This window comes from Lepisosteus oculatus, chromosome 9 (genome assembly GCF_040954835.1).
Source record: "Lepisosteus oculatus isolate fLepOcu1 chromosome 9, fLepOcu1.hap2, whole genome shotgun sequence".
NCBI classification, from domain to species: domain Eukaryota; kingdom Metazoa; phylum Chordata; class Actinopteri; order Semionotiformes; family Lepisosteidae; genus Lepisosteus; species Lepisosteus oculatus.
Window position 1 is genome coordinate 22,786,622 of NC_090704.1, and position 27,035 is coordinate 22,813,656.

The following is a 27,035-nucleotide window of genomic DNA, read 5'->3' on the forward strand; positions in this document are numbered from 1 at the left end:
CTCTTTTGAATCATAGGATATGTGCCATGTTTTCTCCAAAAATGTATTTTTTTTTCTGAAACTGTAATTTATTCACAGTGTACAGCAGCTGGTCCAGATGACCATTTGAAAAACTAAAACAAACTGTTACTGTGTCATAATATTAATAACCTGCAGTGATTTAGTAGTTTTAATGTCATAGCATCCCAAAGCGTTTTGTGTTTAGGAGGGAACCTCTCACTGGGGGATACACAGCAGTCATTATGTGCCAGCAGTCCCACTACACAGCAGATCAGAAGGAGTTATTATTATTATTATTATTATTATTATTATTATTATTATTATTATTATTATTATTATTAGTATTATTAGTATTATTATTATTATTATAAATAATAATAATAATTATATAATGCTTTTCTATGCACTCCACTTCTAGGCACTCAAAACACTTTACAAGTAATGGGAACTCCCATCCACCACCAGCAATGTGCAGCATCCAGCTGGATGGTGAAACGGCAGCCATAGTGCACCAGTACGTTCACCACACATTAGCTATCAGTGGAAGGGGAACAGAGTGATGAAGCAAAATCATGGATAGGGATTATTAGAAGGCCATGACTGATAAGGGCCAATGGGACCTAGGTTTTATGTCTCATCACTTTTTTATAGTCTAGTGTCCCTATCACTATAGTAGGAAATTAGGACCAACACATACTGCAGGTTGAGCGCCCCTTACTGACCTCACTAACACCGCTTCCACCAGCACCCTTAGCTTTCCCAGGAGGTCACCCATCCAGGTACTGACCAGGCTCATACCTGCTTAACTTCAGTGGGTTGTCAGTTGGGTGTTGCAGGGTGATATGGTGAAATTACTTCACCAGTTGAATAAAAGGGGAACTATAGGATCCCCAGATTGTGGAAGCCTAAAGAGGATTTTAGTCAGGACACTTGCAAGAAGTGCCATTTTGTGATCTAATCTTTGATGACCAAATGTTCTAGTCCTTGGTTTAACTTAATTCATAAAAATTCTTTAAAAAGCCAGTGTTCAGACTCAGGAGCAAATTCAGGTTCTTCGAAACCTCCAAAGCGGTCCCAAGAGGTCTAGTAATTGTCGGTTTGTTAAAATTAGTTTTGAGCTGGTAATAGTATTGATTTAATTTTCTAGGTCTTTTTATGCATTGCTGAACAGTCACTGAAATATATTTAGAGCAATAATGTTTTATGGAAATAAGCAATATGTATTTAAAAGTTTTATAATTGGAGTCTTTCATACGACCACATGGAAGTTACTTTTAAATTAGTAAAATTAATAGGAATACACAATTACATGGGGGATAGTGCATCTACAATTATGTATAGCAGAATTATTTTTTCCCTCAATTAAAAATTCAGGCAATTATTCTTGAAGATTACTGATCTCTTAGGGGATTTCTGATGTCATACAAGTTTTTGGTTCACTTCATGGGGATAATATTCATCTTAATTAGCAAAAACAATTGATGGGTTTTTCTTCTCTTACAAGAGGGAGTTCACTCAGAGCACTAATTATCAGTGCTAGATTATCCTGATAAATGAAAACTTTGCATTATTTTCTCAGGTATTTGAGAGAGTAGCATGTCTACAGTACCATTACTCTATTGTTAAAATACATCCTTGCTGTTGGCAGCTTCTACACTGGGATTGGTCATCTCGTCTGGCAGTAGAATCCTGTTGGGCACTTTGCCAAACTGAATGCACCAGTTCTGTTTGTCATCATGATTTGTAACTAACTTCAGCAACCTCACCTATTCAGAAGACACCTATTCAGAAGTGTAGATTTGTTTACAAGAAGATTCCACTATAATTAGCTAAACGTGATCTGGTTAAGAGTGATAACTATTTGAAATGTTTTTTTAAGATACGTTTATACTTTCAATGCCACTTTAAAATGTTTTGTGGCAAAATAAACACTTGGAGTCAGAAAAAGTTCTATAAATCTGTTAAAATGTTTGTCCAGATGTCAAAAAATGAATTCACAATGTACAATTTTTGGATAATTGTGAATGTATTAGTTCCTGTGTGAACAGTTATTACTACATCAAAGACAGAAATGTCCTGATTATCATAGTACACTATCTGTGCTATGGCCTTAACTGAGGTTAAATGGAGAGGGGGGAATTTTCCACATTCAGGAAAATTAAACTTTCATACTTTTTTTCATTTTTTCAACCTTTCAGCACATTTTAAACAGCAACACACATCACAGGATAAAACCAGAATGGCATTCATGCTTGAATGTGTTCTGAAAATGGCGGTTCCATTGTGTAAATTGTTGTCTCATCCACTGAATTGAAGTGAGCTGCCTTCCTCACTCAAGTGAGAAGCTCCCATCAGTTCCTGACTAGGATGCATAGAAATACTCTCTGTGAAAACAGATATTTTTAACCTCAAGATATTGTGATTACTCTTACAAATGTGTTCGGTTTTTTAAAAACAGTTTTTTGACCCACTGTGCTAATTTTAATGTAAGTCTGTCCCTAGCGGACAATTTTAGAAGATAATTTGGTGACTGTAAACATATACTGTAGGTAGTATTAAAAAGGCAGATTATTACTTGTAGTTAGTGCAATAAAATCCTGCTTTCTGGTTTATTGGATGGGACAAAGAAGTGTGGTTTTGACATTATTTTCAAAGTATGAGTGGTTTTGTTTAGAGTTAAACATCCATAAAAGTAGGAAACTGCACCAGGGTATCTTTCTTTATTTTATATTAGCCTTGAGGGTAGCATACTTGGTTTTACAGAGGATTGACATTCTTTTTCTCTTGTTTAAAAAAAGTGTCTGCATTTACACAAACCAGAGCACATCTTTGTGAAGTGAAGCAAATTAGAACTGTTGGCCTCTGCTGAACCGTGTTACGGGCCACCATATATCAGCTATTTGATGGGACACCAGTGATACACATCTGTTTTCATTTGGAAACTACTAACAGTCTGAGTAAGGAGCATCTGAATATGGATTTTACACCTAGTGTACAGAACAATAAATCGAACAGTAGGGATGTGCCAACAAAAATGATCCATGGATTTCTAACAATTTGATTCTCAGTTAAGGTCTTCATAAACAGCATGCAACCTCTGGTTTAGATAAATTCTCTGAAGTGAGGCTCAAGCATAAGACAAAGTAGATAGATTAATTGTTTTACATTCATATATGCTGTTTTAGCTGAAAAAAAATATTTAAAATAGTTTGGGGATTAAGTAAACACTAACTACAGAGCTGTTGAAGTTTTTTTTAAATAGATCAGCATTTACATTTGTTTTCTTGCTGGAATGCAGGGGGTGTGAGGAATTCTCTTTCATATAAACTAGTTGTAAAACAAAAAAAAGAGAGAAATACCAGGGTTTTAGGGACAAAGTATTTTATTGCAGAGCAGATGAAAAGTACATAGTTTATTAAACTAAAATGGGGTACTTCTGTGTTTACATCATGGGACATTGTTGGAATGATTTGTTTATATAGCTTGTTCTTTTTAAAGTCGAGTTATTTGACAGTTGTGCAAGCCAGAAACCAATGTAGACTTGTAGTCCACAGACTTGATCTGATGTAAAACCCTGAGCATTTGATTTTTTTTTTGTTTAAAAATTACTTCCTGTCTGTGAAATGGCCATAAGTACAGTTTCCTAGGAAAACAAAAAACTACAGACACATTAACATTTTTGAATGAAGGATAACTATTTCAATTAAATTTAGGGTAGGTTATCAGATACCAAGTGGCAATCGAGAGGACTTGTTAAAAAATATTGTTTGTGAAAAGAAGTAAATATAACTTTACAACTTTAGGTAAAATCTGTTATATATCTTACACCAAATTTGGATCCATTCATATAAATGTATGCATACTTTATATAAATATATTTAATTATATATATAAAGTATTACATATAAATGTTGTATATAACCAATCTGCAAAAGTGTGTCTGTACTACATGGGTTTGTTGATATAATTAAAAAAGAAAGAAAAAAATGAATGGTTTTCTATTGATTCAAAATGGTTTAAGATAGTCTAATGCATAATCCCTTATTGATCAGTAGGTTAATTGTTGCGTGTTGTACATTTTCATCAAGTGATGCAATGTTTAAAAGGCCAAATATAACTTCCTGCGGTTAGCAATTATAATTATACTTGTGATAGAATAATACAGAATGACTAATTCCTGCACACACTGTTGAAAATACATTTATCAGGCAATAGTAAAATGTCTTGAATAAACAGTTCTCAGATTGTCTTTTATCAATGTGAATTTCACATCAACTACTGTATATATATGCAAACAATTTGATTTTTGAGTTTCTGTGTCAATGCAAAAAGTGAATGAATTATGCTTAGGTGGCAAGCTTTACATAAAATGACTTTGACGCATATTCTTTGTTGCTCTGTGCACATACAGTACATGTACATGATGTATATCTGCAGTATAAAAAAAAGCTTGTTCACAGACAAAACAAAATTCTGGAAGAATATTTTTGAAAATGAGAAAACTAATCCATACTGGAAAACTAAATCAGTATTTTATTAATGGTATATTCTGTATTTAATGTTCATGTTTTACACCTATCCTGATTTTTTAGGAGACTTACAATTACAGGAAAATTAGATCTTTTAATGGTAAATCCGGATGCAAAATTTATACTCAGCAGCAAAAGCAATATATTGAATGGCATGTTTATTCTTCAGAGATTAATGCTGATTTGTGTACAATCTAAAATGTAGTTTTAACTTGTTACAGTTAAATTTAGGGGGCCATAAAAAAGTATGAAAACTTTACAAATAGATTTAGCAAGATTTTTATAATGATGTTTAATCAAACTCAAAAGCTTGAAAAAGCTAGTTTACTGATAACAGTTTTTACCTTTCTTTGATTTACCAGGTGCAACACTTAAAGGTCAATATCTGGAGCCTAATATTTCACAGACAGTTACCCATAGAGTGAATCAGACTTAATGCTTTTAAGTAAAATGTCGAACGAGAGAGACGAGGATTCTAGAAGCAGTACTCTACAAATGATAGAATCTTTACAACCTTTCTTAATGGCAGGTATCTAAAAAATATATTTCCTCGAATTTAATCACTTGTTTGCCTAACCTTTTCATGTGTAGTGAAACCAATTGCATTTATATGGCAGGAGGTTAGTGCTCTGCTGATCCACCTACAGCAGGATTAACAAATATTTGATGCATAAGAGAGAGACTGGTTAAACTAAATTGCCACTGAAATGGGAGACAAAATTAGAGATTAGACTAGTGCATTAAATAAAATGGAGATACAAGTGTAATTACCACTCAGAATGTGTAGTATATGTCAATCTGTTGCTGTGTTGAGAAGGCAGCTATTTAAAGAATTGAAACTTAAAGTAGAGGTCAAAGCTCCAAATTGCTGTGTTGCCTATGGCTATGTAAATATGAACAAAGCTACTACACTAATAGAAGTAGTAGCCAGATTGAATGTTTCCAGGGGAACTTTGCCAGCTACAACAGTCTTTATAGACCTTACATAAAGCATTGTTTTTAAAAATGGCCAATTTGTTATAATGGTTGTTTCTATCTTAATTTAGAAATGTCTTCTAAAGGTTCATAATCATCTTTTTTCATGTGCAAGACTAAACTAGGACTTATAATGATTCATGAATTTGATTTGTGAAGGTGATCAATCCCAAATGTTTAAAATGTCCCAGATATTATGTTATTTATAACCATGGCTAGATTGTCTTGTTTATCTTTCAATTAATTGCATAAGTGCTTCATGATTGTCAACAATAAAAACAGATTAAGTTAAAACCTGTGATATTTTCTTTAACAAATTTTCATTCGCACTACTTTGATTTTTTTGTGCACAGCAGATGAAAACAGTAATGAAGTAGTCTAACAAATTAGCATGCTAATGTATTGGCCTATAATTATAATTAAATAATTATCTTTTTTGAAATGACCTATTTTCAGCTAGGTTTCACTATCAGTAGCAGTTATATAATTCATACATTACATTATGTTTTTATTATTTGATGTAGTCACCCAGGCAATGGCACATCCATTAGAATTATGTTATTATTTTAAAGTTTAAAAGGTTGCTTAAAATCCAGTTTTAAAAGCTACACATGTAGACCCAATGAAGAAAAATAGGTTGAAAATTTTTTTTCTCATGAGAAGCATGTGAGTTATTTTAAAGGTGGTCATTTCCATTTCTTTATCCAGGCCATTGCATATTAATTATACCCTAAGTAATAAATTAATGAAAAGTATCATTATTAATTTCTGTCAAGAACAAGTGTGCTTATAACAGCTGGATAATATAATTTTCTTTATTTTTTAATTCTACTGATAGCAGAAAAATTAATCTGCTGACAATAGATACTCTGTCCCATAATGGGCCAAGAATTCCAGAAATCAAAATAATCATTGAAGAAGATACCCAGAATCATAAAGAGTGCGCATTAGGACAATTTAGCAAAATTTTACTACATTTTTTTCTTTATTCTGTGGTTTAGCTCGCTTTCACAGTGCAAGAGCCAATGTGTTAGCTAAAAATAAAACAAAGATTCACATCTTTTTATGCTCATTGAAACAAATGCTTAAATCCTTAAGGAAGGACCAATAAATAATATGTTCTGGAAATACAACACTTGCTTGGAATTTTAAATGGTTTCAGATGAAGATTAAAGGTTTAAGTATTAACATTCTCTCAGGTCCAGGCTTGACAAAATCTTTGAGTTAGGGTGATCTAGTTGAACTAATGATTTTGAATATTTTCTTGAACTCAAACTATGCACCCATGAAATCCCCCTATAGACAAATGTGATTATTATTCAGATTTCTGGCCCATTTTCTAATTAATACAATCTGAGGTCTCATGATATAATAATTAGACAAACAAACTGTGGCAAGAGGAATTTATATTTACCTCAACACTTTCCTTTGTTGTCTGACAGAAGTCTTTCCTTCAATTAAGGTGTGTAAAAATGGTCTGCATTCCAATGAGGGGTTTGCCTGCACTGCGACTTAAAAAGACTTAAAATTAGGAATGAAGAAGTTGAAAACAGAGAAAGAGAGCAGGGAATATAATTAATGATTCTGTTAAATGAAATGCAAGTTATTTTCTGAGAAGAATTGTAAATTGAAAACATGGGTTTCGACAGTTGAAAAATAAGCCTGGTTAAAGTGTTTGAAGGCCATCGATCTTTACTAGCCACTGAGGTAATGTGTTCCTTCTGTGTACTTGAGGTGGAATTGTCATGACTGCTTAGAAACTATTTAACGTAAAGCAAATGTAACATGCATTTTCAAAGTACAGAGGGAACATTTCAATTTAATTTGCAATTACTATAAGAATGTTTGGCGGATTTTTCTGTAAAGGCCTACATTTTACTGTATATATGGCGAAATCTGTATTTATTAAAAATACTACCAATTTGCAAAGCACTATCTGAGGACATTGAAATCAGCAGCTAAGACATTAACATGCTTTTTATGTTGCACAGTTACAGGTATGCAGATACTGTAAGAGTCTTAAAACAGAATTTTAAAAGAAAATGACTGAAATTAAGATTCTAACAGTTTCAAGTAGCCTTTAATTGGAGTATGGATACTGTATAAACATGATTTTTTGGACGTGTAAACAGAATATTAATCCTTTGACTATAAATTATTTCAGCCTTTTTAAAATCACAGTTTTTGTGTAGAATTCACTGTATTCAATAATTCTAAACTGATCAATAACACATTAAATAACATAGTGAATTGAAATATAAGAAATATTTACTAAAATAAAAATAATTAAGTCTCAACTTTGATGTACTAGATAAATCCTTCCAGTAGACTGGTGTAATTATTATTTTATATAAGTGTCACAACACTTTCACAGACGCATAACCTTTTATGTTCTTAAAATACACTAAAATTTTATAGTACTTGTCTTGCTTTCAATGCAAAATTAAAGCACTAATCAAGGAGTCCCATATGCTCAATTTTTGCTTGTCTCATTCTCTCAAAATTTGCATTTAATAAAGGGAAAATGGCTTCTGAGCGATTTCCGACTGATATGTGAAAGAATTAAAGCATGTATGAATTATACAAAGGCTTTAGCCCCTTAAAGGTTGTTTTAAAGAAACCACATGTGTTTTTACTTTCAGTAGTACTTATACATAAACATTATTTCTCAAAATATGAATTTCTGCCATTGGGTGACCTTTATTACATCTGTTTTCTCTTATTGTATAGAAAAACATATCTATTATTATGTAAAATTATGCTTATGAAAACAGAAGTATGCCCCACTCATCCCTTCACCTTCACCTGGTTAATTTTACTTAAATTCACATTTCCCCTTAGCAGTTTCAAGTAGCCTTTTATTGGAGCCAGGTGTATACCAGCTTTCTGAGCTGGCACTGTTCTGGGACATATAAACCTTCCAGAGTCCTCCAAAGATACTTTTTCTACTTTTTTTTTTTAATTACCATGAATAGATGGGAACAACAGTAAAAAGTGATTAAGGTTGTTTCTTTTCGTGAAATTTCCATGTGCAAATCAGAAAGGCCAAATAAGTTGAGGGATCAATTCAGTATAGGAAAACTGAGGATAAAAATAATTTTAATATACAGCAAATGGCTGGTGCTTCTAAGAATGTTTTCAAATGAATTAAGGCCATAACATTTTAAAAAGGCAGAACATGTTATTTTCAAGACTTAACATTATTTTAGAGAAGATGTACTGATTTCGTAAACTTGCTGCATAGTACGGAAAACTAGCCAAGAACTTTTTAGCAGACGGTGAGATTTGCTGTTCTTTTCTACACTTTCTCAAAATGCAAAAAAAAAAATGATAATCTCTGCCTGGAATGAATGATGACAAATTCATCAGTCAGTGACTGTCTTAGCCACAGCTCCTCTGTGGCATCTCGGTTTTCCTCCCAGCATTGCTGCAGTGTCTTTTCTGTATTTATTGAGTCCAGCTGGAGAAAAGAGGGGGTCTACTTTTTTAAAGCTCTCTAGTGTTACTGTAAGAATACGTCGTCAGTCATTGGTTGAGCAGGCTGGACTGCCTACTGTGAAAGGGATTGAGCCGTCGAAACCCAAAAGCAGGGCAAGCATCAGTTCAAATGGAGTGGAAAATGGCCAATAGTGGCATATATTTATAGATAATCTGCTTCGCATTTGTGCTCAGTTGTCTGTAATCTTCTTTTGCGACAGCCGGGGCTAAAAAGCAATGGAGATTTAGTCTTGCTGCACATGATAATATGTTTATATGATTAGTTGCTTTGGTGCTTGGGAAGAGAGGCTCCGAGTCAGTGCCTGGTGTGGAATCCACGTCAGGTTTTGCCGCAGCCCCATTCAAAGCTAGCTCATGCAGAAGGGAGCCTGCATACAATTCTCTGCACTGGCACTGTTTACTGGGTGCTTGTTTCTCTGTCTCAAGCCATTCTCTGAGCGCTCAATGAATGCTGTGAGCAGGATCTTCTAATACGCGAGGAGCTTGAAACTCAGCAGTCACGCTTAAGGCCGCATTGTCATCCTGGGAGATGCAGAGTGGATTGACATCAACAGAGTGAAAAGGCAGTGCAGAGTTTTTTTTGCCTTCAGATTTCAGCTTATCGGAGCTCTGCTTTTTGCTAGCTTTTTATCTCTGTTGAAGGCTGTTGTGCGCTTCCCTGTCGGTTTTTGGTCTGCGAAGAAGAAATAATATATTTAAAAAAACAGCTGGACTTTGCTTCAATTAAAGATTGACCAGTACATTGACATGGAGCAGTGTGTCCAGTCTGCGGGAATGTGTGGACTTGAAGAAGAACCTGCTGCCTGATAAAACACTATCTGTCCCAGATAAGTGGAGCGTATGCATCAGAACTGCAGAGTCTCTATATTTCCTACTGTGCATTGAGCTGCAGAGGAGTTCTTTTTACAAGCTTGTCTGCTTTTCTGCTTAGTTTATCGTCTGCCCGAGTTTGCCATTCAAAAGTATTCCATGTGACTCTTCCTAAAAGGTAAGGATGAGAGCTATAGTAAGTTTTCACTTTCCCCCCCGTAAACGTCTTTGTGTTTGTGTTGCTTTTGTGTGTGTCGGATTAGTGAGGGGGATTTCTGTGTGCGTCTAACTTTTGGGACAAAGTCCACTAACTCAGAAGCAAAACTATTAAATGACTTGTTTAGATCATTGTGTGATTTCTGTTGCTTTCCTATACACAGAATCTGTGCTCGTTAACCCATTAATCATACTCCAAAAGATGTATATTTAAGTAATACTGATAGTAAACAAAGCGTCTGAAAGCTGCTCAACTAAAAGAATTTTAGATAAAAGAAACAATAAGCAGATTTCAACATGAATTATGCTTTGAAAGAACAGAACCAGTCTGTTCGAAGTAATTAAAATGATCCAAGGAGTGCCATGGTTAATTGAAAAATGGTTAATCAAAACACAACCAGATGTGGATTGATTTTGGTAGGCTGCCTTCTGAGTTCGAATGAATGGAAACGATTAGAAAAGAGGGCTTTCACATGTACCAGAAGTAAAGGACCATTTAATTGGAATTTGTGCATTTAAAGTTATAAAATAAACAGGTTTTAGGAATAATTGTTGTTTTTCAAATATTACATGTGCTGGAGGTAGATATATCTGTCTTTAATCTCTGTCTCTCGGTGTTTGTTTATACGTGTTCGAAAGAGCAAATAAGCTTTAAAGGCTTTATTAAAGCCTCTGAATATTCAGGGCCTAGGTTCATATCCTATAAAGACGGGTTCTGGTAAATCAGAAAGATTACTATTAGCAGTATTCTGCAATACTAAAATTACCATAGAATTATTAAATGAGCATTGGTTTTCTCTTGGATACTCAAAAATCTGTTTTCCTTTTCACCTTTAACTACGCTCTTGTAAAACGAAGCATAGGTCACATAGCATGTTTGAATCCACGGTAACGCTTTATTACGCGCCGCAGCGGTACAATTAGATCCTTTAACTGCACATATATTATTTACTAATATCCCAGCATTTCACGTCAACCACGTGTAAACTATCAAAAAACGCAAGAAAATAAGAACGCATTATTTAATTTGTTTGCCGGGTGGTTATCACGAATGTTTGATTACAGGCGAATTTGTAATGCACAAAGAGGATGAACGATGAATCTGAATTGATCTGTAAAGTCAGTGATCTAAAGGATACATTTAGCAATGGTCCATTCAATTTCTAGCGCAAGCACGCAAGATGACACTTAGGCCTTTGCAAATTTCCGTGCTTGACGGGAAAAACAAATGAAAATTATTGGTTGCATCGATTCAGAATACAACTAATTAGTTTTCTGCAGGTAGTAGTAGTCACATTCAAGCCACAGTTTTCGGAGAACAAGTCTTTCGTATTTCTTTAAATGCCATCAGCAGTTACTCTAGAATTTATTTTAACGTTGCTTTTAAATTGTAAAAACAATATACACGCTATTTAGGTAACAACAGTAATTAAGGGTTTCTGCAAAAAGTAGGAATGTATTTATACTTAAATTCTTATCAGATAAATATATAAATATTGTAATGTAAATCAGAAATGTAGCTGTGCATTCGTATATCCGAAGACAGTGGTGTTTCTGAAGTTTATAAAAGAGCCCTAAGTATTTCTCAGGTGACAATTGAGAACTTGTTACACTGTTGAAAATATGGATTTATTTTATTCCATCAAGAATACTTAACATTTTTTGTACAATTAAAAAAAACAACTTTGTAACATTATATTTCTGTGTTCCACAATATGTCTAAGAAGACGATGGTATGTTACTGTTTCTACTTTTGGAAGTTGCATTGATGTAGAGCTTGGTTAATATGCTTTCAGATTTCTTTTAAATTTGTAGTTCACAACAAAAGTAAAAAAAAAAGGTGCTGCATCTGAGTGAGGAGAGGAATTCAGCAGAACAAATGTTCTGTTGTTTGATTTCCTGGGCCACACTGTGATTCACTCCTTTTGTTCTGTCTCTCTTAAAAAGAGGTGCCATTTCACATCATTCTGCGCAAATTGTTTGAATTAATGCAAGTGCGAATTCTTGCTGTTTGAAGGCATCAATTAGCATATCAAAGTACTCAGAGCCCAGGCTCAATGGGGAAAACTTAAGGCTGAAACCCATTTGCTTTGGCTTGGGCCGAAAGGCCGAATGAGATTCTGAAGGAGGAAAATGGGGAGGTGGACTTGCAGTCTGTCTCAACACTTTTTGTGTTTCTGTGTGGAAACAGGCAATCATCTCTCAGTAACAACATTGTTCTTCATAGCTAGAAAGTCTGTTGATCTTTAAGAAGAAACACTGGTTTTCTTTCCTTTTAAACTGATTGAGAATCTCAGTAATGTGTTTTTCTCCACTAGTTTAAAAATATATATAAATATAAAGTGTAGGCCACTGTGGACTTTGTGAAAGTTTTAACTTTTGAAGACTAAAATCTTTTTTTTTCTTCCTGGGAATTCTCCGTGTGTTTATAAATGAAATTGTGATTGCCTGCAAGGAATTACTTAAAACTTTTCTTTATGTTGAAAGCCACTAGTCGCAAAATGGAAATCGGGGGTTGAGTTTTCTTCTGTGGGGGATTAATTGATTTAAAAAATAAGATTGTGGATACTAATAATTTATATTCCTACTGAACCCCTTTTGGGCGATACAAGATGATCAACCTAAAACACTTTCCACTTTACTATAACAATTTAATCTGTGGAGCTTTCGTTTGCTCTTCATTTTCAGCAGTTTTCAGTCTTATTACAGTAGGCTTAAAAGCTGCATCTGGGAGTTAACATTGTTTGTTTTAGTTGACTGAAATAATCTTTTTGGTATTAGGCTGAAAGAGATATATTACTTTTTCTAAGAAAATTACAAGCTATGTGTGTGACAAGATAGATAACGTATTTATTTTCCATGAATGCAGCTGTTGTTTATCTGCTTACAAGAAGTATCTTTTTGCTTCACTTTTCATCTCTACTTGCAAATCAATACACCAATGTGGCCTAGCAAAGATTTGGGAAATAGAATGCAGATATTTCTTATTGCTGTTTTCTTGTGCTGTTGGCAGATGGTTATGAGCTTAATATTGTTTTCTTGGTGGACAGTTGTGTAAAAGAGCCAAGAGCTTGTAGGAATATTTGCATTTATTCTTGTAATTATAGCAAACAAAGTAGGACCGTTAATATTGCAGCCTTAACGTGCTTTTGCTATTTAAGTAATAGTTCATAAAAACAGGTATATGTGTGCATACGTACACGCAAGTAAGAATGTTTTGGGGGTGGACATAATAATGGATCCATGTTACAAATTTGATTTTAAAATATTTTTATCTTTGGCTGTAATGGTAGATAGTTGTGAATCTTAAACTAAGGGAATTTCATGTAAATTCTTCACTTGTTTATTTTTTTCCTTGCATCATCTGTAGTCTATAGAAGAAGCTTTTTGTGGTGTCAAAGGACCACATATCGATGTAATTGCCATTATCACACTTAGGTCGCCGTTAACTAGGCTGCTTTGAATTCAAAGTGCTATAAGGAAAGCACATTAGCCATTGTGCTATTAGAGATAATCTACAGATTGCCCTGGAAGAGTAGCACTTACATTCATACTACTCAGGACATGAATCTGACAAAACCCTGGAAGGTACATAATTAGGTGAGTGCAATATTTTCTGTATACAGATGTGATAAAATTGGACCACTTGAAGAAAAATTAAAGTGTTATGGGGATTACATCACCTGACATCCTTAATCTCGGCAGGTTAATTTGTCAGCTGTCTCTATTCTCAACAACAGGAAACAAACGGAGGGGAGCAGATAGGTCTGGTTAAAGAGAAGGATAAAGTGGTTAGGAGGTGGTGAATGCAAATCAGTGATTTTTGTTTTCTTTTGTGTGCATGTGTCTGTGTGTTTAATCTGACAAATTCCCATTAGGTACTTTTCCTCTTTCCACTAATTTCAGAAATCAAGCTGTGCAGATAACTAACCTCTATCAAAGAGAATAAACATGCCTTTAGCACAGCTATGGCAAATTTGATGCAATACATCCACCGTATAGATCCTTGGTGGGCCAAAATGCAGCTTTTACGACTGTTATTTTACAATTAGCAATCAGTAAAACACTGGAGGCTTGGGTGTGTCCCGCAGTCATTGCATGAAACATTTGTTTCCACTCTTTTCTTAGCAGTAGGAAGATCTCCACCTCTCTAAATGACAAATTAAACTTCCTGTGTGCTTTATTAATTTCCTATTGGGACAATAATAACCTGAGAGATGGGATACATATGGTTTAATTTGGAGTTTTCTTAGCACCCCCTCAGAAAAAAAAGGTTTGTTTCGTGCGTGGCATATTCAGAAATGCCAAATGATATTGTTAATGGTGTCTGCTGTATAGGATTCTGGCATTACATATATCATACTTTTGTCTAAAAGTGAACGTCTCCAAGACTAATCAGCTAAAAGGACTCAAGACTCGTTTTAAATTCAGTTTACGTTTAATGTATTTAGAAGATTGAACTACCAGTTTTGATAGGTAACATTCAAAATGTGATCATTAGTGACAACCTAAATTTACTGAACAGTGAATAAAACATTGAGAAAACAACAGCACATGCCTCCTGGGTTGGAAATGTCATACAAACATTCGAATATGTATTGTATCAGACATTAATTCCATGTGATGGATAGTCTAGGATCATATTTACATATTTTAGAAGATTAGCACTCACCTGTGAAATGTCCAGATTCCCCTGAAACCATGTTTCACACCTAAGGACTGTCATTAACAGAAGCATTAACTAGCCAAACAACATGTCAAGGGAAGACAGCTATTTAGCTTTTAAAGTAGGATTTCTTGTATTAGTAATTAGTGATCCCTAAAATAAACATGTCGATAAAATGCTTAATATAAATTTAAGTCTTTGAGTTTGCTAGACTGTTCCATTTAAAAAGATACGTAAGATTGTACTATCAGAGCAGTTTTTATTGATTTGCTTGGGTTTAAAAGTGTTAATTTAGATTTTTTTAAAATTTGCTAGCCTATTAAATGTTTAAGGTTTATCCTTAATTCTACAAACATTTCAGATAGTTAAATATTTTTGTCACCTTCTTTAGATATAGGTCTGTAGCGTTGAAGTTATTGGAATTTGGTGATGGTTAGTTGGAACAAGTATATACAAGTCAGCCGGCTTGAAGTGTGCTAGGCTAGCTTGGTCTTTTTGTATTTTATTTGTGTCAGGTTATTAAAACATTTTATATAATCATATTTTTCCCATTAAAAAGCTAGAATTTCCATCACATTAAAAACTAAAACACAATCTATCAAAAGCTTTGTCTCTGTAGGAGTAACGGTTGCCTGTGTCCAAACATAAATTAATTTTGGCTCAGTGTTTGTTTCATAGAAATTAAAATAAAAGTGGCTGCTTTAGTTACTGTTTAAAACATGTTAAGTCATACACACATGCACATATTGTTTATCGATACAATACATTTTTTGGTCTTCCACTGCATCAGTATTAGGGAAAATATTAAATGATGGTGTCATTATAATGAAACCTCCTAGGCAAAGTTTAAAATAAACACTAGTTATTACACACCAAGCATATTTTACGAAAGTGTGGCCTGGCTCACTGAATGTTTGCAGCAGGCTGCCAGAGGAAGCTTTGCATCTCTGCTCAGTTAGAAGTGTTGAAGCCTCTTCTGTTTGCTCTTAAATAGCCCGCACTTCGCCTCTGTTTTCAAAAGACAGGAATGTAATTTAGCCACAGTGTTCGGTTTTCCTTTCGTAATTGCTCGTAGCAGGAAAGGGCACAGTCCCTTGGTCAGAAAATTGACAGCCTTTTTTACACAGCTCAGCCCAGGGTAAGTGGGGAAACTGAAAATTCAAATGTAAGAATTTTTTTTTTTCATGTCTTTAAACCTCAGGGTTGGCCATGTATCAGAGCCTGGAAACTAAGAGATTTTTCTTTCTTGTCACGAAAGGGATGAGGTGACTTTATTTAAGAATGCATACCTATGGGTTAACAGCATAGTTCACAGAGTAATGTGCTTCATAAATTAAAACACAATGCTTTTAAAGATTTCCAAAGTAAAATTATCTTTGAAAAAAACAATAATCTGTTCTGCCGCTTTCAGGGGCCTTTTATCAAACTTAGGTTACTCATTACTTTTGTTGTTTTTATGGGGTTTTTTTGGGGGAAAAAATGAGTGTAATTCATGAAATTGATATGGGTTTACCCCCATCCGAGTCGTATTTGACTCTTACCTTTGTGAGTCATTTGTCAGAACATTTATGATTTAGATAACCTTTTGATCACTGTAACAATTCAACAGTCAGCGCTTTAGCTCTGAGTTTAGGCAACCTAATGTGGCGGGTGGGAATGCTGTGTCCTGTTAAAATGGGTCTCAAACCTGGAAGCTTTTGCATTCAAATTTTATTATTTTTGTCATTGCTATTGAATTGTTTTTTGAGTGAAGTCCTAATAACTTGCTCTTTCCCTCAGGTCATACTCTGAGGTTTGCCTTTGCTGTGGCAGAATCTCATTCTGCGAAGAATTTAGCAAAATGTGTCCCTAAGAATTTTTCATCAAATGAGTGCAGAAAACATCACCAGTGGCCTGCTGTTCAACAGATAACAGAGGTCAGATTGGCCCTTAACGGGAGTATACTCTGGACAGTATCTCACGGTCCTGTTTAGGACTTTGAGACCTTTAGGGTGTGTGAAATATGTGTAAACAATCTCGTATTTTCATCAAAGTTTATTGCATCAAGCCTTGGAGCGGTTCATCCACCCAGGCCTGTTATTTACAAAACAATTATTTCCAACGCATAATAATAAAGAAGGCTATGTACTATTAGAAGTCCGCACAATGACTACCACCTGCAGGTAAAGTGCAGCCTACAGCGGAACACCATTGATTTCTTTGGAGGCACATAGCAAACTTAAATACAATTTGCTTATAATTACAAAAGAAATGTGGTTTGATAAACTAATGCAGCTACCATTTGTAGTTGGTTTAATGTGAACTGCAGTGATTATCACAGTCCCTGCAGATTTGTACTGATTTGTTCAATTACCAAGGTTGCTGAAGAGAAAAAAAAGTATCTTTAATGTATAAAATAAATAGAAATCAGCAGAACTTAAGATCTTTTGTGCTGTGCCACATTTTCATGCTTATTTTTATTCTGCATCTAGGGAGGTCTTACTGATTTGCAAACTTACTCGTCTTAATACAGAAGCACTATTTAACGCACTGTTTAATGATGCGAGCTGTGGTTGAGAGTGTGTTTGATCCCACAGACTTCTTGTGCCATGCCACAGAAATGTTGAAATCACCAGAGGAAGATCTTTGCACTTTGCACAAAGATCCATTGTTGAAACGACGCACAAAAACCATTAAGTTGCATTAGTACATCTGTGAATTTAATCTTGACTGCTGTGAGAGCCAGTACCAGCGCAGCAACTGGCACTTCTGCACCTGCTGTTGTCTCTATGAGAGCCTCTCTAGTGAGTGAAACACTGCATCATACTCAACTGATCTGGCTTTGCTGATTCTGCCATGAGGAGCAGAAATATGACAAGCCAGAAGCAATGGGTTGCTCTTGGGTCATCGAGTCAACTCACAGGAGTTTCTGGGGAAACGGTTTGAAAACAGAGGACAAATGTCACTCCAAATAGAGATGTTTAAATCAGATTCCTGCCCTTGGGTGAAATTTAGTTTGTGTTTGAGCCCGGATGTAATGTCTCCCTCTACAGAGCACAGCATTAATCACAGCCTGACAAGAGAACGTGTGTTGAGCAAAACAGGCCCCTGTTGGTCTTGTCACTAGTTTTCACAATCTGTTAGGAGTACATTATTAACACGAAAATTCACACCCTGGGATTAAGGTCTACCCTTTCTTATTTAAAAAATGGGAGCAGGAGTCTCAGGACCTGTCCATTTAATCTGATAGGCCTTCAGGGATCCTTGTGGTGGTTGTTTCACTCTGTTGCGTGGCTTGCACAGCTGCTTTCAGACTTTTACCTCTGTTTGTTCTGCAAATCAGACTCCAGCTTTAATTTTCTGGCTTTTCTTGCTGCTTTGCTTTAAACCTCTTTAACCAGGCTAGTTTAAGTGTTGTTTTCCAAAAAAAAAAGTATTGAACACTTACATCACTCACCACTATTTTTTGTGCTTATTTTGCCTACATTTCCAGCAAGGACAAAGAACAGAGATTTAAACGTTAGTAATAAACTATATTTTATATAGCACCTTTAAAGGTGGCTTCTCAAAGCGCTTGTTGAAGTGTTTTCTTTTTAATATTTTATTGAAGTTGTCAGTTTTGGTGGTTAAGAGAGGACAGCTTTTTTTCAGTTGAAGGTGAAATTTAGTACTTCATTCTGGATGATGTCTTTGGTACTGCATAAATTGTATTTTTTAAATTATTGCAGCACTCGGAAATAGCACTGTTTGTTAATGACAAAATTCAGTGGGGAATTTATATATTTACATTATAGTTTTTATTGCAAATTATGCTTAAGTTTATTTTTTTGTTTATATTGGTCAAGTATATTTAAAGTATAATATGAAATACATTAAATAATATTTAAGCTTTATTTAAAAATATATATACTATGGTTTATGTTGTGGCATAATTTTCTTTATGACTTTTTACTGGATTATGTTTTTGAATTGTTAGTTAATACTATTTGACAAAGGGATAAATAAAGGATGTAATTTGTTTTATTTGTAAACCAGTCATTTTTTTTTCTCAGCACTGTGCAGATTTCTTAGTGTGGAGAAACTATATGAACTGTCTGCCAGAAGTTAAATTCGGGAAGTGCGTAGATTTTAAAGTTGTCATTTTTCAACAAAATTCTAAAACGGAATTAAAAAGAAGAAAATATAACGCTACCAAGTGAAAATTTTGAAACTTGAAAGCTGGGTATTTCCATACTGCAGGAAATTATTTTGCTCATCCTCTTAGGTGAACTTTGCGTAAGGCATTGCTGTCCTGTTAACAAAAGGGAGGCTTTGCATTTTTGTCCTTGCTGAGCTTTGCTTGGATGCCTGTGGCATTTCCATCATTCAGCAACTCAAGCTGATGACTGGTGTGTCTGGACCAAATTGACAGGATACCAGGATAGCACTCCAGCACCCATTACCATCAGAAATAACTTCTGTAAGCCTGGGGGCAGCTAAGGAGTCGCATTCCAAAAAAAAAAAAGTGTTCAAAGCTTCTAATAGTTACTTTGCTGTGCCTGATACCATCTAGTTGGATTCAGTATGTTTTTTTAAAATTTGGATTCAAAAGATCTTCCTGTCATTCACCCTCTAACCGTAGTTCAATTAGCTTTGACACAGCCAGACCCTCTGGCATTCGCTGACTTTCGCTGTTAGTGAGTGAATTGAAATTTGGATTCGGAGCCGTTTTAAAAGAAAACTGGCTTCTCTTTAAGTGCATTAGCAGTGCCGTACATACAGAAACATACACGTACAAAAGCTGCGCTGTTCCTATGACATTATTGCTGGCTGTGCTATTCCTGTTTAATGGCAAGTGGTAATTTTTACAGTTTTTCCAGTGTGGCTAAAATATGTGCAGTCATTGCTTTTAATTGATAATAAAGAAGGTTCTAGCCCAAGGGAAAAGGAAATCATGCCTTTTATTTGTTACAGTAAACACAGACTCAGTGCGCTTCAGAATGATTTATTTTTGAGCTGCAAAGATTATTCGGACTAGAAATACAAGGCATGCTCATTTGTATGGCCGAGCAATTCAGTTTGTTTCAGCAGAAAGCACTCAGTGTTTTTCTGTGTGCTGCAATGCCAGAAATTCCACTGGCTAGCTGTGACAAATGTTTGTCACACTAGATGTATATAAAACAAAGGAATGCCGTGCTGTTTTTTAAATGTCAGAGATCCATATACTATACTCTTGTCCATCTTAGCCCTTTGACTAGTTCAGCCCTGTAGGGGGAGCTTATGAAATGAACTCCAGGATATTTTTAAAGTCTTTCTGAATCTGAAGTACCATGTAATGTTTGCTTGAATTTATTTATCAAGCTTCATACATTTCAAGGTTATTCAATGTATCATATTTAAAAATATAAACAACAAAAAGGGATATTTCTATATATTATTCTAAAATGTGTTTATTTTTGGAGAAAGAATGTCCATTTTATATTATAATTTAATAAGTATTTTAGCTTATAAATGTTATTTTGTTTTGCTTTTATGTGTGGATGTGTATATATAGTCATATGCAGGTGTACAGAATAAGTAATTTGTGCACATTGGACAGTGTACGCTGTTTTTGTATTAAATATTGTACTACAGTGTACACTTATTTTGTAGTTTATTTGTTGTTTTGAAAGGTTTTAGGTTCTTCGCTGGTTTTGTAAGTCACGCTGAAAAGCTAGTAAATGGGTTCAATTAAATATAGGGATTTTTAAAAAAACATTAAATGGAAAATATTTTGTAAGTTAATCTTGAATGATGTGTGCATGTGTTGTATTTTTGCTAGATGAAAATAATTATCCTCTAAGATGAAAGACTTAATTTCGCAAGCTGTTTTTTTTCCTACTTGAGAAACCTTGATTACGTCAGTGTGGTTTAACCAATTACCTTCCCTAAAACCCCATAAATCTTGTAACAGGATAATCCTAGCCTTTCTGAAAGTTCAGTGTGCTTTCGTAGCCCTAAATGGCTTCTCAAATCAAGAAAGTAGATCTCTGAGCTGCCTGCAGTCTTATTAGATTTACTCTCCCAATAAGAGCTACTGCTTTTTCACAGTATTATGTTATCCTAACTACTTGTTTGCATATTTATATTGATTTTTTTTCCATTATAAAGATTTTATTAGGGTATTATGAAGTTGTACAGCAGTGGGATTACCAGGTGAAAGTTTCATGTACAGCCTTTGTTAATCCTTATGGTTTAGAACACCAGGTGAAAGGTATGACCTAAACTGTAATTCCGTCATTTAGTAGTACAGACATGGTCACCTTTTAGAATTTTTACAAGGGGATTTAAATTCTCTCAGCACCAAAAAAGAGCTTTGTCTCAGAAATGTGGAAATGACCAATTTTGGCTGGCAACGATAAAATATTCAGCTGCAAATTATCTCAGACATTTCGTTGACTGTTGGCATATCGTCTTATGTGTCTTTGAATGTACAAACTTTGGTGCGATTATATTGAATTGTTTTTGGAGTTATCGTGCAGAAGCATGCTGTCTTAAACATACACAGGGTGCAAAGGTAGTGATTACAGTGTCTGCTGCCCTGCTATGGGTGGCAGGAGATGATAACGTTGCAAGTAATCCATTTACATTACCTCATTGTATTACTGCAAGACTCTGATTCTTGGAAAGATTCATGGTTTAGGGAAGAGCGTTAAGTGACATGAAAGGACAGGCATTTTTCATGACTGTCACCGTTCTTCAAAATAAAATTTAAAATGCAGGCTCTCAATTACCTCATACAAAGCTGTGAAAATGAACATTTTTTTACATTGTATTGTTATTCATGGTGAAATTTGGCATTTTACTGTAGTTAATTTTCAGTACAGGTGTTTTCACTTGATTAATTTAATATCCAGTATTTTGCTGCACAACATTATGTAAATAGTGATTTAAAAAAATGTTAAAGTTAAATGGAAAAATCTTACATTATGACTCATGTATACAAGTAATATCTTACATTATTCCTTGTGATATGGTATTTTTAGTTGTCTGTTTCTAGTTTATAAAGATTTTTCTTTGCAGCTCTTAAGTGTTTTGATCTAAAGGGGCTTGCTGAATGAACCTATACAAAAACATTTACGTCACAACAATTCTGATAATTTTGGTGGCTAACACATGTTAATGAACTTGCAATGAGCCAGACTAAAACATAGCAGGAAGTTATTGTCTATGACCTGCTCTCCCGAACTTCTGGGAGATGGTGATTTTGCTTCCATTTATTTCTTGTTGGAATAGTGTGTATTTTTTCTTTTGCAAATAGTGTAGATCTTGAATCATTTTTCTCTTGCTACTACTATACAGTGCATCACAAAAAAGGAGTATTTTCAAGGCAAAGCAAAATAGCAGCGCAAAAAATATCATAAGAATATTCTTACCGTGGCCTTGGCACAAAAAGCCGGTTCCTTGCCAATGTCACACAGCTTGGCTTTCAGATTTATGCCAGGTTCCAATTTCATCAGTTCAGGAGTTGGACGTGACCGAGTGTCAAACTGACTTGACAGATTGTCTCCAAACGTGTCCCAGGATTTTAATTATCTGCATGAATTGAACGTTGCGGAATGATTAAGAGGAAAACAATTTGATTACTTTAAGCAGGCTGTATATATGTGTGTGCGTACATATAGGCTACATTAATATTTTGTGTCATTTGTGTATTTCAAGGTGAAGTCGGATGCGACTCATCTGATGTCCATGTGTTGTTTTAATGCATGAACTGACCTATAAAATGGTTAAAAATATCTTGTTTACAGCATCCCTAGGTTTTAATGTGTCCTGTACACAATCATTGATACTTTCAGTGCAGAGCAGTCTATTGGCAGACGTACACCTGTCTGATCTTGGACACAATGCTACGCCTACTTCTTTTTCCATTTCCTCACTTTCGGCAATGCAATGCTTTTTAAGTGTAAGGTATTGGCATCATTTGTACTCCGTAGTATAGAGAAATCCTGGAAAGTGATTTGTGGTGGCTCAGATAAAAGACTCCATTTATGTGAATGCAGGATGGAACCCGTAGCCTGGAGGCTACCACTTCACACCTGTCCCAAGTCGGAGTCGGGCGGGATGGAGTCGTCTGGGGAGTGTTTAGCACCAGTCCTCCCTGTTGCCAGCCAGGAGCCTGTAGGGCTGGGTGTTATTAATTGGGGCTGTGTCCACCCGCTGCTTGACACTAAAAGGTTTCCTGTTTGTGTTGCAGGACTCATAGTGTGAATAGAAGCAAACGGCCTGGCAGTGCATATCTTTGTTTAAATTCGTTTAGCATTTCCAGTAGAAAGTGCACTGTTGAATTCATCGAAAGAATAGTCAGTTGTTCCCCATCGAAGGAAAAAGAAAAACTTGGCCGTTCCTTATAATAGGCCTCAAAAAGTGGTTCTGCAAAGAGGTGAAGTTGAAAGGGCAATGTACATGTACTACAAATGCAAATGCAAAATGCTTTGTCTCTCAGGAGGAAATATGTGAAAAATGTAAGCGAAATTCTCTTAATTTCCCATAGCTATGTTTTGCGCTGTTGTTTCACGTCTTGTTCTGCGGTACCTTTTTCATGGTTTGTGCTGCCACCCGCTATCTTAAAAATTAATCATCCTGTTGAATAATGCTTCCCAATCATAGTGAATTATTGATGGCCTGGTTCTTGGTAGAGGGACAGAGCAAGCTTTTTACTCATACAGCTGCTACTTTTATCCTGTATTAATGAGCCACGTTACATGGCCATCCGCTGAAACAGTTTGCTGTAAAGCTCCAATAATTTGGAATGCTAAAAAAAAAACTTCTTGGTTAACCTAGCAAAAACAAAAGTAGTTCCAGTTAATAGCGTTTTCAGTTTTATAGGAAGCATGCTAAAAACTATTAGTCGCACTGTAGATTTCTCATGGGATGCATGCGCTTACAGTACAGAACTAGTAGCTATTTTACATTGTGATCATGGCATAAATTGTTAAAATTGGTTTAACATGAAGATTACAAAGCACTATAATCATCTGTTTTGATGTGAGAATGCTGAAATCGGGATAAATAGGAGTTTAGGTTGGCAGAGTTTGCAAAATGTGACTGCTCCTCCTTGGGCACCTTTCGTGAGACCTAACCTGAATGCACAAGCACTCGGCTGTGATTAGGAAATGCAGCCTTCACTCAACATAGGCATTGCCAAAGATGGCAATCTAGTTTCTTGACTGAGACTATGGAGGTGTTGCTGCTGCCTTGCTCTACCTAAATTGACTCGTGTATCTGTAAGTATTTTCTTGAGGCATTATGTACAAATGCACTGCATCAGAAGACACTATAGCCTTTGGAATCTGGTGGGTTAGCCTTTTGAAGCATACACTCGCTTGGTTTCAGTTGCATCTCTGTTGTGTGCACAAGATGAATAAAAACAACATTGATGCATTCTGCTGAAATCGAGAAGATGAGCTTTAGATAACTTATCAGGCCAAACGTTACTGCTTTGTTTGCAATCCCTGATGTGTTATGACTAATTTAGGCAGAGTATGGCACATAGGCTAGTGCTGCACTCTTAGTTTTGTTTCTTTGTTGCACTTGCATTGTGGCATGTATTAATAAAATTCAGGGCTTCAGCATCTTAAATGTTATAAAAATTGATACATTGACATCCAGTCTATGTATCAAATCTAAGGAAAGAGGGTTAGGAACGTATTTGTCTTTAGAATGTAACTCTTCCTATACCTGTAAAATATTAATTTCAAAGCTTGATGGTGGATCCCAGTCTTGAGTTGAGATTTTATTACTTTCTTGGGTTTGTTGAATTTAGTTTTCTATAAAATGACACATTTTGCATAAAACAAGCTGTGGTTTCAATAAATGAAGTATGACAGATATATGTTACGGTTCACACAGTGTAATTAAAGCAGCCTGTAGCACTTCATTTTTAATATTTCATTATTGGAACATTACAAGGACATGCTGTGATTGTTGTCATCCTTTGCATCTTTTTTTGTAATCTAATAAATTTAATTAAATTGCCATTTATAAATGCTACACCTGAAAACCTTTCGTTTTCATATTCCTTTGTAGGTTAATAAGTTTAAAAAATAATTACATGTTATATAAATGTGAAAATTATACAATAGGTGTTAAGTGCTACAGGTAATACCTTTTTGTTATAGCTAATTACTGTCAGGATAGATGTATTCAGTAATGAAAGTAAGTAATAGTTTCTACATAGATAATATTTTTTTCCTGATTTTTGTTTTTGTTTGTTGTACTGTGGATCTTTTACAGCACGAAAGTAAATTTAGCAATGAATGTGGCAGATGCTTTCACTATCCCACTAATTGATGTTGAAGTGTTCAAATAAAATTTAATTTAATTATGTTTGTTTTCTGTTCTGATAGTTCATTAACCAAAATGGGTTAAGGGCCACATCTCCCTGATTTTCAAGTTGAATGTTCTTAAAACAGGGTCTGTAATAAAACTTGAAAATCAAAGTATACATGCAGTTATTAGTGGGTAAAGGAGGTGCCTGTTAACTTTGTGAAGTAACTATGTATATATCTTTTTTTTTTTCCATTAGGAACTAACAACATGTTGCGTAATGAGTTTTGTGTTGTATCAGTTAGATTTCAAAGGGAAATGAAAACCGTGTCAATAACTTAATGTAACAAGTTATTGCAGTTGATTGGCAGGTACTATCGCTATGAGATACCTGGGCTATGGTGGTCCTTGCAACACTTTGACCTTCTTATTTATCTGCTGGTATTAATGTCAGCCTATTATTAATTCCTGAGCTGGGAAGCGCTGGGTGAAGGCACCATTTACGTTTGTGGCAAAATTACTCTTATCATCTGGGACCTGAAAGGAATCGTTTTTGTGTTATCAGTAAATGGAAATGACATTTTCAAATTTCATTTGCGATAATCCACTTCACTTCCACTAAAACACCAGGATTACTACTGAGAATGTATAACACCCGTATTAAAATTTTGTAACCTTTACAACTCAGCCTTGTTAAAAGCAATATTGATAGACGGGTATAGTTCAGGTGTAGTTTTAACAGGAGTCTCAGCATAGCTTTTTTAATGCTATTAAGAAAAAGACAATTTAAAGAATTGGTTGTAAGTAAGAAAAGAAATCTTTGGATGCCCAATCTGATTTCACTTATGGCATACAAATTTATGGAATTTCTGTAAACATGCTAGTATTAAAGGCTGCAAAAACTGAAATTTCTATCTCTTGTGCAATGTTTTTTCTGTACATTTTTTCTTTAACTCTTTAACCATTTGACCTTGGGGGGAATAAAAACTCTTATAGGTTGAAAACAGAATAATGTATAGTGTTAATGATAGTTACAAAAAGGAGCTTCTTTTCTTGATCGAGGTTCAGAATTCTTTTAATGCAGGATGTTTCAGAGTCTGCATGAAAGAATCTGGTTTTGTTTCCACTATAGAACGCTAGAGCCTCTTTATTTGGGAATAAAATGGTCAATCGCATTCAAATCTGAAGCATCTGAGGCAATAGATCTGCTCTTTAGGGTGAGAAAACTGTTTATTGTTCTCTCTTTCAGCCTACAACACTATTATAATTAACCAGTTGTAAGGAGTATCTTTTTTCCCTCTGCAGTATTCTATTTCAAATGTTAATGCCAGCTAACTATATTGTTTTGCACTTATTTGGCTTATTGCTTACTTATTCACTGAGCATTCATCTTGTTTTCTTCAAAAGCATAATTAACTGAAGTCTTCCAAAAAAATCTCTCTTTAACCTTTCCCTACCCTGTATTGATGGCCTAATGTATGACAGATCTCAGGTCATTATTGTTTCATTTAGTAGCCATATGTTTGGACCAAGGGGGAACGCGCAAATCGATTAATTGAATGGCTAGTAACAATGATTTATGTGGAGCACATTTAGAGCAATGAGCGAAATGCTCTTGAGCTTACAAATTTATTCACTGTCTATGCTGGGCTGGTTGTTAAGGAGCTTGCACAGAGCTGCATTTAGTTTAAGAAAGAAGGAATAGAGGTGTGTCATTGAACAGAATTTGATAATAGACCAATCTAAGCAGCAAAACAATGGGATAAAATATTATATTAATTGAGTATGTGAAATAAAATAATAGGATTGAGATAATTTCTCAGTATGACAAAGAAGAGATAATCTATTTTTGTTTTTATTTATTTGAACATAGCAAATTCTATTTTTTCAGCTATTGTATTTCTTTAATACAGTTCATGAAGACAGTATATGTACAAATCTGGGAACATAATGTCAAAATTTAAAACTGGGCCTATGCTTTATATTTTAAGAACATGATGCTGTTTGCCAAATTCATACTAGGATTCCAGATTCTTTTGTGTATTTTACATGTATTCAACGCTATCCTTAAATTA

At 34.8% G+C, this 27,035-nt stretch overlaps 1 protein-coding gene across 23 annotated transcripts in view; it reads left to right on the forward strand.

Moving 5' to 3' along the window:
- adgrl2a (adhesion G protein-coupled receptor L2a) overlaps positions 1-27,035 on the forward strand; it is a 323,813-nt gene that overhangs the window by 201,626 nt on the left and 95,152 nt on the right. For 9 of the 23 annotated variants that reach the window (XM_015355723.2, XM_069194279.1, XM_015355726.2 and 6 more), the window contains exon 1: positions 9,090-9,990. The exons of 3 other annotated variants lie outside the window; for them this stretch is intronic. The gene's annotated coding sequence lies outside the window, so the exon portion shown is untranslated. Of the gene's footprint in view, positions 1-9,089; positions 9,991-27,035 lie in introns of those variants that run through there. 11 more of the 23 variants (XM_015355713.2, XM_015355717.2, XM_015355721.2 and 8 more) reach the window with 4 other exon arrangements.